Below are 15,934 nucleotides of genomic sequence, written 5' to 3' on the forward strand. Positions count from 1 at the left end.
GGAAGAGGATGGTTGACCCTATGGAGAAAGAGCCAGAGAGAGGTTCAGTAAAGGTGTTGGCAATGGATGAGCTACCAAACATTTGTCCAATAGTAGATGTGTGGCATAAAAGGAAAAATTTGGGACAAGGTTAATTTGATGGCGGAGCCCAAATATGCGTCATAACACACTCATGCGTTGAGAAGATGGGTCTCACAGTGGCTGGGGTGTCAGGGTTTCAGATCAGATTGGCAAACCATCAAAAAGTAAAATGCTTGGGTGTTGTAAAGAGCTTAGAAGTGGAGGCATATGATGCAAAGGCAGTGGCTGATTTTCATGTGATGCCAGCAGGGTTGGGAGCATATCCTATTATACTGGGCAGACCATGGTTACATGCAGTGGGAGCTGTTCAAGATTGGCGACATGGTACGATTAGCCTCTATGGAAAGATAGGTACCAAGAAGCTTTATAATATGGACACAAGGAAACGATTAGAGGAGCTTTATGAAGATGAGGATGAGTCTAGTCTTCCACGGTGACATATTAGGACAGTGATAGCACTACCAGCAGTGATGAGGATGCTGATGTTGCATTTCTTTTGATGGACAAAGAAATCCAGGAGTTTGGTTTAGTTGCATTTGCGAATGAGTTTGAAGATGAAAGTGAAGGGCCTTATGAAGTGATTGAAGGGCTGATGCAAACCAAGGTTGAGTTGTCAAAGAAGCAGGAATTGATGACACAAATGATCAGTGGAGACCTCTCAACTATGGAGAAGGATATATATTTGCACATGCTGGCTAGTTTTCCTGATTTGTTCATTACTTCATATGAAGAGATCAGAGGGTTCAAGGGCAAAGAGATGCATATAGAGCTGAAAGAAGGTGCTAAGCCAGTGCGGCAAAGGCTAAGAAGGATGGGTCAAGAGCAAATGGAAGCCTTGCAAGAAGAGGTGGACAAGTTATTAAAGGCAGGGTTCATAGTCCCTGTGGAGACCACAGAATGGGTGAGTCCAGTTGTAGTCAGTCCAAAGAAGGATGGGAAGTGGAGAATTTGTATAGATTTTAAACCCTTAAACGCAGCCACTAAGAAGAACCCATATCCTCTTCCATTCATTGATCAAATCTTGGATTCAGTGGCAGGTTATGAGAGGTAAAGTGTGTGTGATGGTTTTTCAGGCTATTTTCAATTGAAGATTTCTCTTAAAGACCGCACAAAGACAACTTTTATTACGCCATGGGGCTGCTATTGCTACACAGTATTGCCATTTGTGTTGTCAAATGGACCTTCCTTCTATCAAGAGAGAGCAACTTGGGTGTTGGAACCATTCATTGGTAGTTGTGTTAAAGATTTTATGGATGACTTCTGTGTTTATAGCAGTAGGGCTGAACACCATGAGAAGTTGCAGATGGTATTGGCTCGATATGATGAATGTGGAGGACAACTAAATCCAAAGAAATGTCATCTAGCACAGTCAAGGGTGAAGGTATTGGGCCACATGGTGTCAGAAAATGGCATTGAGGCTGATCCAGACAAGGTTAAGTCTATTATTCTTCTTCCATCACCTACGAGTACGAAGCAATTGGAAACCTTTATACACAAAGTGAAGTACATGGTAAGGTTTATTCCATTGTCTTCTCAGATTATTTATCCATTACAACAAGTGGCAAAGCATGATCCATTGCAATGGGATGAAAGCTATGAAGAAGTGTTTCAAGAGGTGAAAGAGGTGTTAGGGGGGTTGTCAGCCATGCAGGCTCCTGATTGGGAGCAAGTGTTTTATGTAAATCCATCAGTAGGGGAGGATGCCATTGGAGCCATGCTATTGCAAAAGGGGAAGGGCAGCCATTATATGAGGCCAGTGTATTGTGCAAGCCGTGTGAAGCTGGTAGCAGAGAGAAAATTCTCGGAAGTAGAGCTAGTGATGGCCAGTGTAATATTTGCTTGTCGACGATTTCGTCATTACTTTCTACCACGGCCTTTTGTTTTCTTGACGAGTTATGCCTTTTTGACACAATTAATTAATAGCACTAAGATGTCAAATGTGGTGAAGAAATGGGTAATTGAGCTGCAGGAGTTTGAGTTCTCTTTTCTAGTGGAAGATAGTACAAGGGCTACCCTAGCTGATTTGTTGACCTACAAGGAGAATCCCCTTATTGTTAAGGAAGAGGTGGTGAAAAAGGTAGTTGAAGAAGTGCCACAGATCAGTAATGCACATGTGTTGTTCTTTGATGGTTCATACAGAAAGAGCCATGATGCAGCTTCAGGGGGTATAGCACTTTATGACCCAGAGGGGAAGCTAGTATGCAAGAGAGGGTTCAAATTGGATGCTCATAGTAACAATGAGGCTGAATATGCTACTCAGGAATCCAGATTACACATTTGTTTGAAGCATGGGGTTCGAAGGTTGAGCATAAAAGGTGATGCCTTGTTAGTGGTGAAGCAAGTGCTGGGTGTGTGGAAGAGCGAGAACACCTCATTGAAGGAAATGTGCTTCAGAATTAAAGGCCTGTTAAAAAAGTTCGAAGCATGGAGCATCAGACACATTGAACGTGCTCTAAATGGAGAGGCACATGAAGCAGCTCAAAGCATGATTGGGGAGCTATTTGTGTTGAGGACCACTTTACCTCTTTATCATGGCCAGGAAAGTTTGGCTTAAGAAGAGGAGTTTTTGCTAACAGGAATCATTCCAAAGGATATTCGGAAGTCTAAGAAGTATGGCTTTGTGCGTAGAGCATACAGGTACAAATTGATTGGTGATTTCTTATACATGAAAGGGGTTGATCTCGTGTTCAGACGTGTACCTTGGCGGGAGGAGCTTTACAGAGTGTTGGAAGAGAATCATGAAGGCGCATGTGGTGGCCATTTTTCTCTAAAGATCACCTTGCATAAGATTTTGCAAGAGGGGTATGTATGGCCTAGTTTGCACAAGGATGCTCACCATTGGTGTAGGTCCTGCAATAGGTGTCAAGCATTTGGGAAAAGAGTGTTGAAGCCAGAGCTACGAAAAACCATTATGGCGTTTGATGTGTTTGAAAAGTGGGGGATTGATGCAATAGGCCCGTTACCTATCACAAGCAGGGGAAAGCTATATTTTGACGGCAGTGGACTATCTTTCTAGATGGGTAGAGGCTATAGCAGTAAAACAGATCACTGCAAAGGATGTGGAAAAATTTGTGTATGATGAAATATGTTGCAAGTTTGGGGTGCCACTGGAGCTACTTTCAGATAAGGGGCCTGGCTTTAGAGCTAAACTTCTAGATTTTTTATGTGCAAAGATGAAGATTAGGCACCAGCATACCACTCCTTATTACCCACAGTGTAATGGCTTAATGAAAGATTCAATGGTGAGTTGGTACAGATTCTTTCGAAAGTGACAGAGCACCAAGGAAAGAATTGGGATTTGGAATTGCCTAGTGCATTATTGGCTTACCGTACTTCGGTGAAGACAGGTACATGGTTTACTCCATTTCATTTGGTGTATGGAAAAGAAGCACTATTGCCTGTGGAAGTAGAGTTGCCTGCGGTCAAGATGTTAGAGAAGTTGCTTGGGCCGCCTAGTGATGCATTCGAAGAGAGGCTCTTACAGCTACAAGAGGTTCAGCTGGATAGGATGAGTGCATTGGAACATTATGGGCAGATGCAAGATAGGGCTTTGGCAAAGATAAATGAAAAGGTCAAAAGTAAGGGTATCAAGAAGCATGACTTGGTTTTGCGCTACAACAGTAAGCTGGACAACACCTTCCAAAAAAAGTTTCAAATTAAGTGGGAAGGCCCTTTCAAGGTAGTGGAGTGTTTTCCAAATGGCACATATCAGCTGGCTAACCTGGATGGTGTTCTACATAAGTCAAGGGTAAATGGATTGCGTCTTAAATTGTATCATGCTAGATTGATGATGGTGGAGCAAGATGAGCTGTCTGTGGAGCAAGCAATGTTGGTGAAGGATGAGGAGACCTGTGATGCGGCGAGTCTCATATCTCTCTTTGCTGCTGCTGATAATGAATGATCTAGCAGGCTAGGGGATGGGCAAATTATGTCAGGAGTTTTTTTGAGCAATGGATTGTGCATATGTACATACACATGCATGGTGCATCGAATAAAGGATTACCCAATTTCCATAGCCAGGTGGTTACGTGGGGCCCACGTGTGTACAGGTAGGACAGGGTGTACATAGTGCAACGATTTTCACTATTATCAGTACTAGTGTGTTTTTCCTACAATAAGGAGGATTTGGTAGCGCGTAAAACTTCTCGAGGAAGCTATCCGCGGGCCGATGACATGAGGTAAGCAGGTGCGTCAGATGGCATCGAGTGGCGTCAGGAGGCCGAACGGGGTCAATATTTGCACGTGGATGAATACGGACACAAAGTGGGTGTTTTCTTGTGACACTTATGCAGAAAGGTCATCATGAGGACCACTTTTTGGGGCCACTTCACGTGGTTGCGGGATGCATTATTGGGAAAAACTGAGTGCCAGGTGTGCGAATGATGCAAAAAGGTGACAACTATGCACTACGAGGTGAGTTTTTGGCCTGTTCGGGGTCGTTTGAGGTCATCTAAAAGGCCACGGGTGCCCAACTAATAAAGCTAAGTGTGGGAACTGAAAAAACAGAGAGAAGACAAAAAAAAACGTGGAGAAGAGAGGAGGAACAGCTGCAGGTGTGTTTTTGCTCATTTTGGAGCTTGTTTTGGCCGTAAACTGCTCATCCGAGGTCGGATTTGAGCACTTTGACATTGTAGACTGGGGTTTTGGGCCGTTTCGGACGCGATGGTGCTGTCCAGTTTGCCAAATTTCTCTCTCTTTTCCTGTTGTTTTTGCTGTGTAAGTTTCTCCTATGAGCGAAGCTTCCGCTCGAGTTTCCGATTGTATCTGGTATCTTTTACCCATATTGTGTGAGCTATTTGCCCCATTGGTGTTGGCCCAAGCTCATTTGTATCTAAACATCAGAAATTCTCCTCTTTTGAGCTGAATTTTTGGGTGTGTGTGTGTCTCTGTGTGGAGTGGGCAAGTGGATAGTCTCTCTCCTCTCACTCCATAGGTGTGTTTCCTGTCTCGGCCAGGTGGTTATGTAAGCCGAGTGGTGCCCCATAGTGTGTGTGTGTGTGTGTGTATCTTCCCAAGAGTGTGTGTCGGGTTGTTATAGAGGCGTTCTGTGTGTTTTCGTCGCGCTCACAACGTGAATGCATAGAGATTCTTATGTGTGGTCAACTTTCTAGCATAGGGCTCTACACACCTATAGAAGATATATTGATCCCTGTTTGTGACTCTATATATGCCCTCTTGAGCATAATCCGTAAGCACTCTCATGGATCATTTGCTTTGATGAATCTCACGTTCGGTTTGTTGATCAGAGGATGCCTCTCCTCTATGTATTCTCCCAATCCCCTTGTTGGTTCTGAGTGGAGTACAAAACCCTGGTGGTGGATGATTTGTCATTTTCAAGGCTCACTCAAATCTCTCAAGATAGTACTTGACAAGCCCAACTTGGCTTAGTGCAACTTATCCCTTTTTGCCCCTGGTAAGGTCTCTCAAAAGTCAAGAATTTGTGATTTTTTTGGTTTCTGGAAACTGGTCTTGGGATACCCTAGAAGTTTTGATTTAGGAAAATTGAAAAAACTCAGCTCTAAAAAGACTAGGTGTGTGCTATTGTCCGCAAGCTTTCTTCCTGGCTATACCTGACTCACTTTGGAGTTATCCATCAAAAGTTAGACCACTTTTAGTGAACTGCACTCAAAATAGTTTCAGGACCAGAACATAGGAATTTTGGCTTGTATATTAGCCTCCCAAAGGTGTTTTTAGCTCAAACTTGAGATTTGGGATATCCTTAAGTATGTCTACAATATCATCAAGTTAGATATCCCCACTATGATGAGGTACATGGATCGTGATCCATGTTCCTCTATCAAAAAAAAAATCTCCAAATTTTCTCAAATTTTGACTGTGTGTAGACAAGATCAAATGCAGACTATATACCAATTTTCATCAGATTCTGAGGTTGAGGTACATGGATCACGATCCATGTTCAACCACACCTGGACTTGATCTCTTCGCAGCTTATTACACTCTATGTCCACAACCTAAATCTCAAATCTTTTTGGATTTGGACTTGGTTTGATAGGTCAAATAGCCAACACTAGGCCTGCACAGCGGTTTTATGTCTGTCACCTGTTTTGCTCCCTTTTTGACCCAAATTTGCTCAATTTTTCTATGTTTCCTTATGTGTGTCCTACTGATCTGGAAACTTTTAGGTCAAGTTGTCACTATGGGTACATGGATCGTGATCCATGTTTGGAGCCCAAATTAACTTCTCTTGGTACCATCAGAATTAGCATGATTAGTAGGTCCTATGGTATCAATTTGTTTGAAAATGGACATTTGGATTGAAAGTTAGGTTAGTTCTGACACTTTGTCAGAATGCTTGACAGTTATGGGCTTTTGGACAGGTTGTTGATATCCAAATTCACTTTTCAAAAAACCACTAGATTCCTTGTGATGTCCTCTAGCTAGGGTGCAAGTTTGGTATCGGTGTATGACAAAGGAACATGGATTGCAATCCATGTACCTATGTGTTAGATTGCACTGAAACTTGGCACACATCTTGCCATTGGTCTCCTGATCCCTGCTATATGGATTTTGTGTGATTTGGATCACTTCTGAGATCAAGTGAAAGTCAATTCACAAGTCTGTTTTAGGGTTTTCACCTTGAACTGGTTTTGGCTCTTTTAACCCATTTTTTGAACTTTTTTCTGCTATAGGCTGAAAACTTTTCTGTCCAAAAATTTCTCAATGGTACATGAATCGCGATCCATGTTCCACCACTTTTGGATCTGAATTTTTAGTGTGCTGATAGCTTATAATGTTTGTAGCTTGCTCCACAAATCTTTTTGAATTTGAATCAGTTTTGCCCAACCAAAACTCACTTCTACAGTCTACTGCGACAATTTTGACAATGTTCTATTTTTGGTTCTTTTGACCACTTTTTGCAATTTTTTTGCATATGGTTCTTTCGGGAAAGTGGGTTGTCTATGTTTCAGCTACCTGTTGCAGAAATCTCATCCAAAAAAATTTCAAAATCTTTTCATGAGGTACATGGATCTTGATCCATGTTTGACCTCATTTTAACATGAAACTTGGTCAGCTTGTAATCCATGTTATGGTGGTGACACTATTACCCAAATCCTTTTGAATTTGGCCAACTTTTTCCTAATCAAAAGTGTTTTTTTTTGTATGCCCTGTGGTTATTTTTTGAATTTGGATTACTTTTGAGGTTTCTACCATCAAAACTTGAAAATTTCAGAGTTATGGTCATTTTGGCCGAAGTATGGTTTTCACCCTTTTTTTCCCTCAATCTTTTAGCTTAAATTTGATGGTGGTAGTTTCTACTTACCCTACTCCTATGTACTGAAATGAAACATGAAATAAAAACAAACAAAACGCTACAAAATAAAGTCGTAATGGAAAATGGAACAGCACTTTGAAAGTAATGAGAAAATCAAAGAATGAAATGCTTTTGGCTATTTCACTCACAACCCTCTTTACCTCTCAAAAATAGATCTAGCAAGTCCTCCACTTCTAGACTCTAGCAAGCACTAAACCACATGTCTAGCTGCTTCACTGCTCATGTGTAAATGGAATGGAGAGACAAATATTAGAAAAGAACGCTCTAAACACGCACTAGGTCACTCACCATCTAAGGATCATATCCCCAACAATGGCACCAATGTTAGCGGGTCGCTGGATGGACGTCTACAGCATAGCTTTTTGGTACTAACATAATGTCAATACTCAGGGAAGTGACTCGGATGGGGCACAGAGACTCTTTGAGATCATCAATCTCAAGAAGTGAACCTTAACAAGCAAACACACTAGCTCAAAAAGCAAACCAACATTCAATGATTAAGAAAATCTGCCTATGTCCTTTCTCACAGCTCTAGATCATCACACCATTGTGACATTCGAACGGACTCAAAATGCAACAAAACTTTAGGAGGAGGTTTAGGACACCTAAGGGCACTATCCTAACAAGTTTTGTAGAAATTTGACAAGGTACCAAAATCACAATCCATCATGAAAAAGGTCCTAAAAACTGCAACAAAACTATCCAAAAAGGTTGCCCTATGGTCTAGGAACACTCTTTTATGGTCAAAATGACTATAAACAATGATTTAAGCACTCGATTTTTCATTTACAGCTCACAGACACGTAGTCGCGAGCCTCAACAAGATTGACAATGCTTACACTTGAATTAAAGAGCAAAGAGAGAGGAAGACAATACAAGTTTCTGAATTGAGAACGGATTACCAAATCATTAGCAGCGATGATTACAAGTTTGGAGCAGCTCGTAGCTTGAGCGTACGCTTTCAGAGCTCCTTCTCTTCTAAAGATAAGTCTCCTTTCACATTAAGGTTGTTGACCTTTATACCTAGGGATTTCTAAGGTCGGCTCACATGGATCTTTACAATTATCATTACAGCATTTCAACTCAGGGGATTGATCCACTACTCTGTAAACAGGATTTTCACAGAGTATTACTATACTAGCTCAAAAAACTAATAGAGTACAAATGTGGTGTCCGACCAATTGGGCGTCCGTTTGATCTATCCTCAAACAATCAGTGTGTTTTTCTATAAATAATGAGGAGTTGGTAGAGCATAAAACCTCTCAAGGAAGCTATCAGGGGGCCGACGCCATGAGGTAAGGAGGTGCATCAGATGGCATCCGGTGGCGTCAAGAGGTTGAATGGGTCAATACTTGCAAGTGGTAAGCGAGGACACAAAGTGGGTGTTTTCTTGTGATGAATTATGCAAAAAGGTCATCATGAAGACCATATTTGGGGGACACTTCAAGTAATTGTGGGATGCATTATTGAGAAAAGTTGAGTGCCAGGTGTACGGGTGGATGTAGAAGGGTGACATAAACGCACTGCATGCCCATTTTTTGGCTTGTTCGGGGTCCGTTTGAGGTTAGTCAAAAGGCCAAAAGTGCCCAAGGGATAAAGTGAAGTGTGGATACTAAAAAACTTGAGAGAAGACCAGAAAAAACATGAAGAGAAGAGGAGGAACAGCCGCAAGTCCATTTTTGTTGTTTTCGGAGTCTGTTTTGCCCATAAACTACTCATCCGAGGTCCGATTTGAGCACTTTGATATTGTAGACTAAGGTTTTGGGCCATTCCAGAAGTAATGGGACTATTCTTTTTGCCGAATTCCTCGCTATTTTTTTGTTGTTTTGGCTGTGTAAGTTTCCCCTGTGAGCGAAGCCTCTACTCAAATTTGTAATTGTATGTGGCATATTTCATCCATATTGTGTGAGCTATTTGCCCCATTGGATTTGTCCCAAGCTCAATTGTATCTAAAAATCATAAATTTTTCTCTTTTGAGCTGAGCTTTTTGGGTGTGTGTGTGTGTGTGTGTGTGTGTGTGTGTGTGTCTGTGTTGAATGGACAAATGGATAGTCTCTCTCCTCTCACTCAATCGGTGTGTTCCTTGTCTCGGCCAGGTGGGTTGTGTAAGCCGACTGGTGTCCCATAGTGTGTGTGTGTGTGTGTGTGTGTGTGTGTGTGTGTGTGTGTGTGTGTGTGTGTGTGTGTGTGTGTGTGTGTGTGTGTGTGTGTGTGTGTGTGTGTGTGTGTGTGTGTGTGTGTGTGTGTGTCATCCCAAGAGTGTGTGTTGGGTGATTATAGAGGCGTTGTGTGTGTTTCCATCCCACTCGCAACGCTTATAAAGTCTCCATTAACTTTTTTGGCTTAGACTTCCTCTGTAGCTTCCTTTGGTGATTGGGATTCCATTCATCATCTTTAATTTTTTTTTGGAGATGAGTCATGTAGTTGGGGACCTTGAATGCTTCCCTTGCAGGGATTTTCTGTTTTGTGCTCCAAGTGATCATCACCTAGCCCAAACTTGTCCAACTTGAAGACATGATTTGTATACAACATGGTGCACAAGCTTGTGCTGAAAATTGTGGGGTTTGGCCTCTGTATATTAGTTTAGACATTATACGCGTATAAAGTCTACTAATGAAAAATATCTTGAGATTCCATAGGCAGGTTGTGTATGGCTTGTGCAAGGTTCCCATGATCTTTGATATGAATTTGAACTTGTGAATTGTGTCAAAGGGCTTCAAGAGGTCTCATTACACATGATTCCGCTCTTTTGAGTGATTGAAGGTCAAAACACATCCATTTGTGATTCAAGTGTCCTAGGAGCTTGTGATGATGTGTGTAAAGAGTTAGAGTTTCCAAAACCATTACAACCGACATTATACACGTATAAATTCTATTTTGGAATTTTTGGTTCAGACTTGTTGTAGAGGTAGCCCATGATGTTTAACACTAGAATGGTAATAGGACACTTTTGTGTCCTGTTAAGCGACCATTTTTCTTGAATTATGTGAAGAGTATGAAAATGAATTTCTAGGTGCTATATATCCACAAAGTTGCCTTATGAGCTGAAAAAAACTTAGAATTTTTTTTTGAGTATCGATCTCACCATTAACCTTACTCTTGCACAACATTTTTGAACCTAAACTGTGTGAAAAAACGGGTCCTGTTTTTGGCTTTTTTTCAATGTTTGGCAACTATACCACTCTAAACTTCATGTTTGTGAGGTTTAGATGGCTAGAGGTTAGGCCTTCATAGTTCTCAACATGTTTTGATGCTTGTAGGGAGAGCTAAGTGTTAAAATTGAAAGTTATGACCAATTTACAAGAATTGCATAATCCTTTACAAGAAAGTTATGACCAATTTACAAGAATTGCATAATCCTGCTTTTTTACCAAAATTAGCACTTTTATGATTTTTTTGGTGGATTTCTTGAAATCCAAATTCAATTTTTATTGTGTAAGTGTAATGTATAACATAAACCTAATCTTCCTTGAGTTTTGGGGGACCTAATATGCTATATAGCATAGTATATGATGATGGTTTAGTTTTTTGATTGCTGAAGAATACGATACATTTTAGAGTAGCAAGTATAACTTTCTCAATATTGCTAGTTTCTTAGGCCAATTGTGTTTATTTTGTATGTAGTGACCATATCTAATCATAGACTACAAACTTGACTAGACATTGAGTAGTTTCTATGGGTTTCTAGAGGTCATAATGTTAAACCCAGTTTTTTCATGTTTGTTGTATTTAGCACTTGATCATTGCCCCCAAGGTTCCAATTGTAAGAGATCCATTACCCTTTTGACATGCTCCATGGATCCTTTTAAATCCAGAGGCCCAAAGGGAACTAATAAAACATGTATATAGTATCTGTATTGAGCGTGACTATAGAAACTTTGATGATAGGTCCGCAGAATGGTAAAAATGCAACTTTTTTGTACCTATTTTTTTTGCCCAAAAAAAAATTAGTGAGGTAAAAGCAACCATATGTTTTGGTCACCAACCCATTGAAGTTAACGGGGCATTTTATCTCAAGTCCTACAAAAATCTCTACTCTTATTTATATGCAATCAACCATAAGAAATTGTTGTTTTGGTCAAAATGCACTGGTCCATCAACTTTGGAGGCTTGTAGTGACCAAGGGATAATAAAAATTACAAGTTTCTCATTTTTTCCATATGTAGTAGTTATTGAACTATAAGCTCATAAAAGGATTTTTCAAAATGAGTGGATTTACTATGGTTTTGGAAATTTTTCCCAAAACCCTGAAAGGACACTTTTATGTCCTATTAGGTTACCATTCTAGTGTTAAATGACTTTGATAGGTGCACACAGGAAATTGGATAGGTGATCTTGGGCTCAAGGTCATAAAAACAGGTTATGACACTTTGATTTTGGAACTGATGTGAGTAGTGATCAAAACATTCGCAATTTTGTTCAAATTTGGTGCAGAGGCTAGGTGTGATATGCTTTATAATACTAGATGATCAAAATATTAGTAGCACTCCTCTGTGGTGACAGAATTAGACTATATACGCATATAATGTCTATTCTTAGAAAATGCATTTTTGATCATAGGCATGTGATATATAGGCTATGTTTATGCTGTTTATAAAATCTCACATGATTTGAAGCCCTTTTGATAAGTCCAAAGCCAAAAAATGAAATTAGGCTAAGACTTTGTCTTTTATGGGTCTTGGCTCCAAATCTGATGAAATCTTATGTGCTCCATGTTTAGGGTATGCAAAATGGTTTGGTGAAGTCATGTGAGTGCTTTTTGTGTAGAGCTTCAAAAGAGAGCTATGGGTGTAAGAGGGGAGGCTAATGGTGAAGAGGGTGAGAGAAAACCATGGGAGTTGCAGGTTTGAGTAGGGAATAGAGACAAATGTGTGTGTGTGCGTATGTGTGTGGAAGTAGGAAAGGAGGTGAGAGAAGACTATGGGTTACTTGTGAGAAAAGTAGGCAAATTGAGGTCCACCAAAAAAATCCTATCCCACCGGTGGTAGCTCCAAAAATTATCAGAATTTTTTAGGTGATTATTTTGTCTTTTTACCACCACTTTAAATTTGGAGTGAAGATGGATATAATATCCTTTCAAAAAACCTATTTTCCTTCACAAAAAAAGTCTTCAATGGCCCCCTTTTTGTTGAATTTGCATAAGACTCCAAAGGTAAGCCCATCCTTTCATTAGAGCATGACCTAATAGATTCTTAGGGGCTTGAAAATATACATGGTTATGGATTCTGCATAAATATAATATATGGATATGATGGAAAAATAGGCTAGTATATATAAACAATTCATGGAATCTAGAAAAGTGTTAGCTATATATATAAAAGATAATATGAAAATATAGGGAATCAAATGAGGAGGTCCCTCATTTGTTTTTATTGATGTACATTTATTTACAAGGTAAGAAATAATACCTATAGGAAATAGGAATTTAGTGAAAGGCAATGATTGATGGTGAAAGGTATTTTTAAGGTTTTTCTTGGAGTGGATTCACACCAAAAATAAGAGAAGCTTGCATAAAATAATTATTTATAGAGTAAATGGTAAGAAAAATCATGGTAATGGTGAGTAAATAAACATAGCATGCTGAGGTAGATAACACACACCTATGTATACATATTTAAGTAAATACCAAAAATAATTATAATAAAAAATTCATATATTTAGGCCCTATATACAATAAAATACTTATACACAAAAGGGCCATGATATATTTTGGCTTTTTTTTTTTTTTTTTTTTTTGCTCAACTAGTCCAGTGACTAACTAAGGGAGGGTTTTAAGAAGATATGGGAAAAGTCCCCCTAACTCACACACGCCTATGTATAATGAAAAGGTAGGGATAGCCACAATGTTTGGGTGATTTTGGTAGGGTGAAGTAGCTCACTATGGCAATTTTGGATAGCCAAAAAACGGCAATGAGTACATGCAAGAAAAAGGTGGCCCATATCCTCCTGCCCTCTGCTTCATCTACAACATATTCTGGGATTGATTCCAGATTGGAAGGCTTTTTTCCCTGTCCATAAATCTTTATGAAGAATTAACCATAAAAGAACGGATTTTTTAGGCTCAAAAGAGGAGGCCCAGATGTTGCAAAATTTGAATTCTCATTGTTTCGGGGAGTAATTCACTTTCCATCTTCTAATAAGGGTGACTGGGAGAGCAAAGGATGCACTGTGATTGTTTGAGTCGACCTACCGAGAAGAAAACCCGCACGTCAAATGGTGAGTGAAACTGGAGTGTCCAAACCTGATCAGTAAGGAAGAATCTGATCCTGGCCCTGATAAGAGGAACATCCCATGGTTTAATTTTGAATCTAAGAGGAAGCTGGATATCATCAAGATATGAGTCCACATTTTATGGCCCTTTTTATGAAGATCCATAGCTTTCTTAAGAGCGATATCAGGGATGGGAGGAATATCTAGACAAGGACACCATATGGAATTGTTAGGGATAACAAAATACTAGTATTTAGAGAGGATATTGATTCGAAGGTTGTCCATGTACCTGCTCCAAGCGTGAATAAGAGACCTAAGGAGATATGATCCAGAAGAAGAGATGGGTTCTTCCCAAAAAAGACGATTAACATAGGTGGAAGATGGGACCACCCTTTTGATTCTGAGAGTCTAAACTTTCCTATGTTTCTAACAAGAGTCTTGCCCACTCCTCATCTCGTTGATGTAAAGGTCCATCTATGAGCTTGACTCCCATCATGTCTGCTATGTGGTTAAGATTTTGGATGCCTAACCCTCCTTTTTCCTTGGTGGGGAGAGTGCATATGTCCCATGAGACCTTGGCAGTCCTTTTGGAGAAGGGGTCCCCTACCCATAGGAAATTCCAACAGATTTTATGGATCCTCATTAGATGACAATCGGCTAGCCTCCTGCTTCTATACATCTCAAGATAAAAGACCATTCTAGCCTATCACAGGCTTTATCGTCAATTTTGACAAACACAAAATCATGTCCTGATTCGGTAGCCTGCTCAAAAACTTCCCATAATGAGATTACACCCTCAACAAGTTTCCTTCCCTTGATAAATCCTTTTTGCTCCTTAGATATCCATTTCCTAACAAAGATTTATATCTGATTAGCCACAGCGTTGGCCATGATCTTATAGGTTGTGTTAAGCATTGTAAGTTCATGCCACTTCAAGAGGCTTATCTCCTCTCTTGTGAAGCAATTTGATCACTCCCGTGTTAATGGAATAGGGCAAGGCTTTGTGAGCTAGAGATTCCTCCCAAACAGCCAGAATAAGAGGCGCGATAAGTTCTTTAAACTGCTGAAATAAGTTCTGTAGGGAGCCCATCCAATCCAGGAGTCTTATTAGGCTTGAGATTTTCTATGGATTGTAGAACAATATAAGTAGTGACGGGAGTTTCAGCCAATGAAGCCTCTTGAGCAGGGATGACTTGGATCCTAATAGACAAAGTTTCAATACATTGGCATGGAGAAAAAGACGTCGTGGGCACACTCACACACCCAGACAACTCAACACCACACAATAAATTTACTTAAATTCCAACCCACACACATCACCACTCAAGAGCTCAATAAAAATACCACCCACAAGCTCAATTCAAACTCCAAACGCCTCGACGTACAAGCCCTTGCCTGCCCACAGACACTACAAGGTGAGTCGAGTTGATCAACACTTAAAATCACACTTGATGAAGAAAAACCATCAAAAAATCAAAAACTCTAGCCTCAAAAGGACTCTCTCAAACCATTGCAAAGCCTTCACCAAACTCTACTCTGTTGGACTCTTTGGAGTAGCCCCAACCCTAATGGCACCGATACAGGTTCACATAGTCTTGCAGAAAGCTACACCTTCTTCCCTCAATTTTCTGCAGACACACATCCATGGAAACCTCAAAACTTCCATAGACTCTCCCAAGTGAAAACTTGAAGATACAAAGATCTCGTTCACTCCTCCACACACTCGAAAACAGGACGCGAACACGACAGGAATGCACTAGACCACCTATACGATCCCTGCTTTCTCCCACACACACATAGAGGTGAAAGTGTTTATATTGCTCTTTAAAAGTTCTCCCTCAGCCTGGACCATCATGGCACCATGAGTGATGTGGCTTTTTGAAGCATTTTCACACCATTCTTTGGGCCCAATTTTGGTCAGTTTTGACTCCTGGTCCAAATCGGACCCTCCAATCCGCCCATGTGTGGCCGCCCTTAAGAAGACAAGTCCGCTTTTGAATTCGGCCACTGGCCATTGACTTCCGACCACCGGCCATCGGCCAACCGACAGTTGTTTTCCGACCACTTTCCGGCCGCCGTCCGGCCATAATATTCCGGCGAAAAGGAATATTCTGGCGAGGGAAAAAAAAGTCTCAGGGGCTTCCGCCCCCGAGGCCCCTAAAGTTGCCCCTGATTTTTTACTGTGAAAATTTTGGTTTCCGGTGAGTGATTTACCTTCACGCACGATGGCTTCTCCTCATAATGGGGGCCTTACAAATGTGCGCTTTTACCACAGAAAATTACAAGGGTAAATCAGGCTCCATACTTAACAATCTCCCACTGATCTCAAAACCAAACCTATGAGTGACT

Source organism: Adiantum capillus-veneris, chromosome 11, assembly GCF_014529385.1.
Source record: "Adiantum capillus-veneris isolate H3 chromosome 11, ASM1452938v2, whole genome shotgun sequence".
Taxonomy (NCBI): Eukaryota; Viridiplantae; Streptophyta; class Polypodiopsida; order Polypodiales; family Pteridaceae; genus Adiantum; species Adiantum capillus-veneris.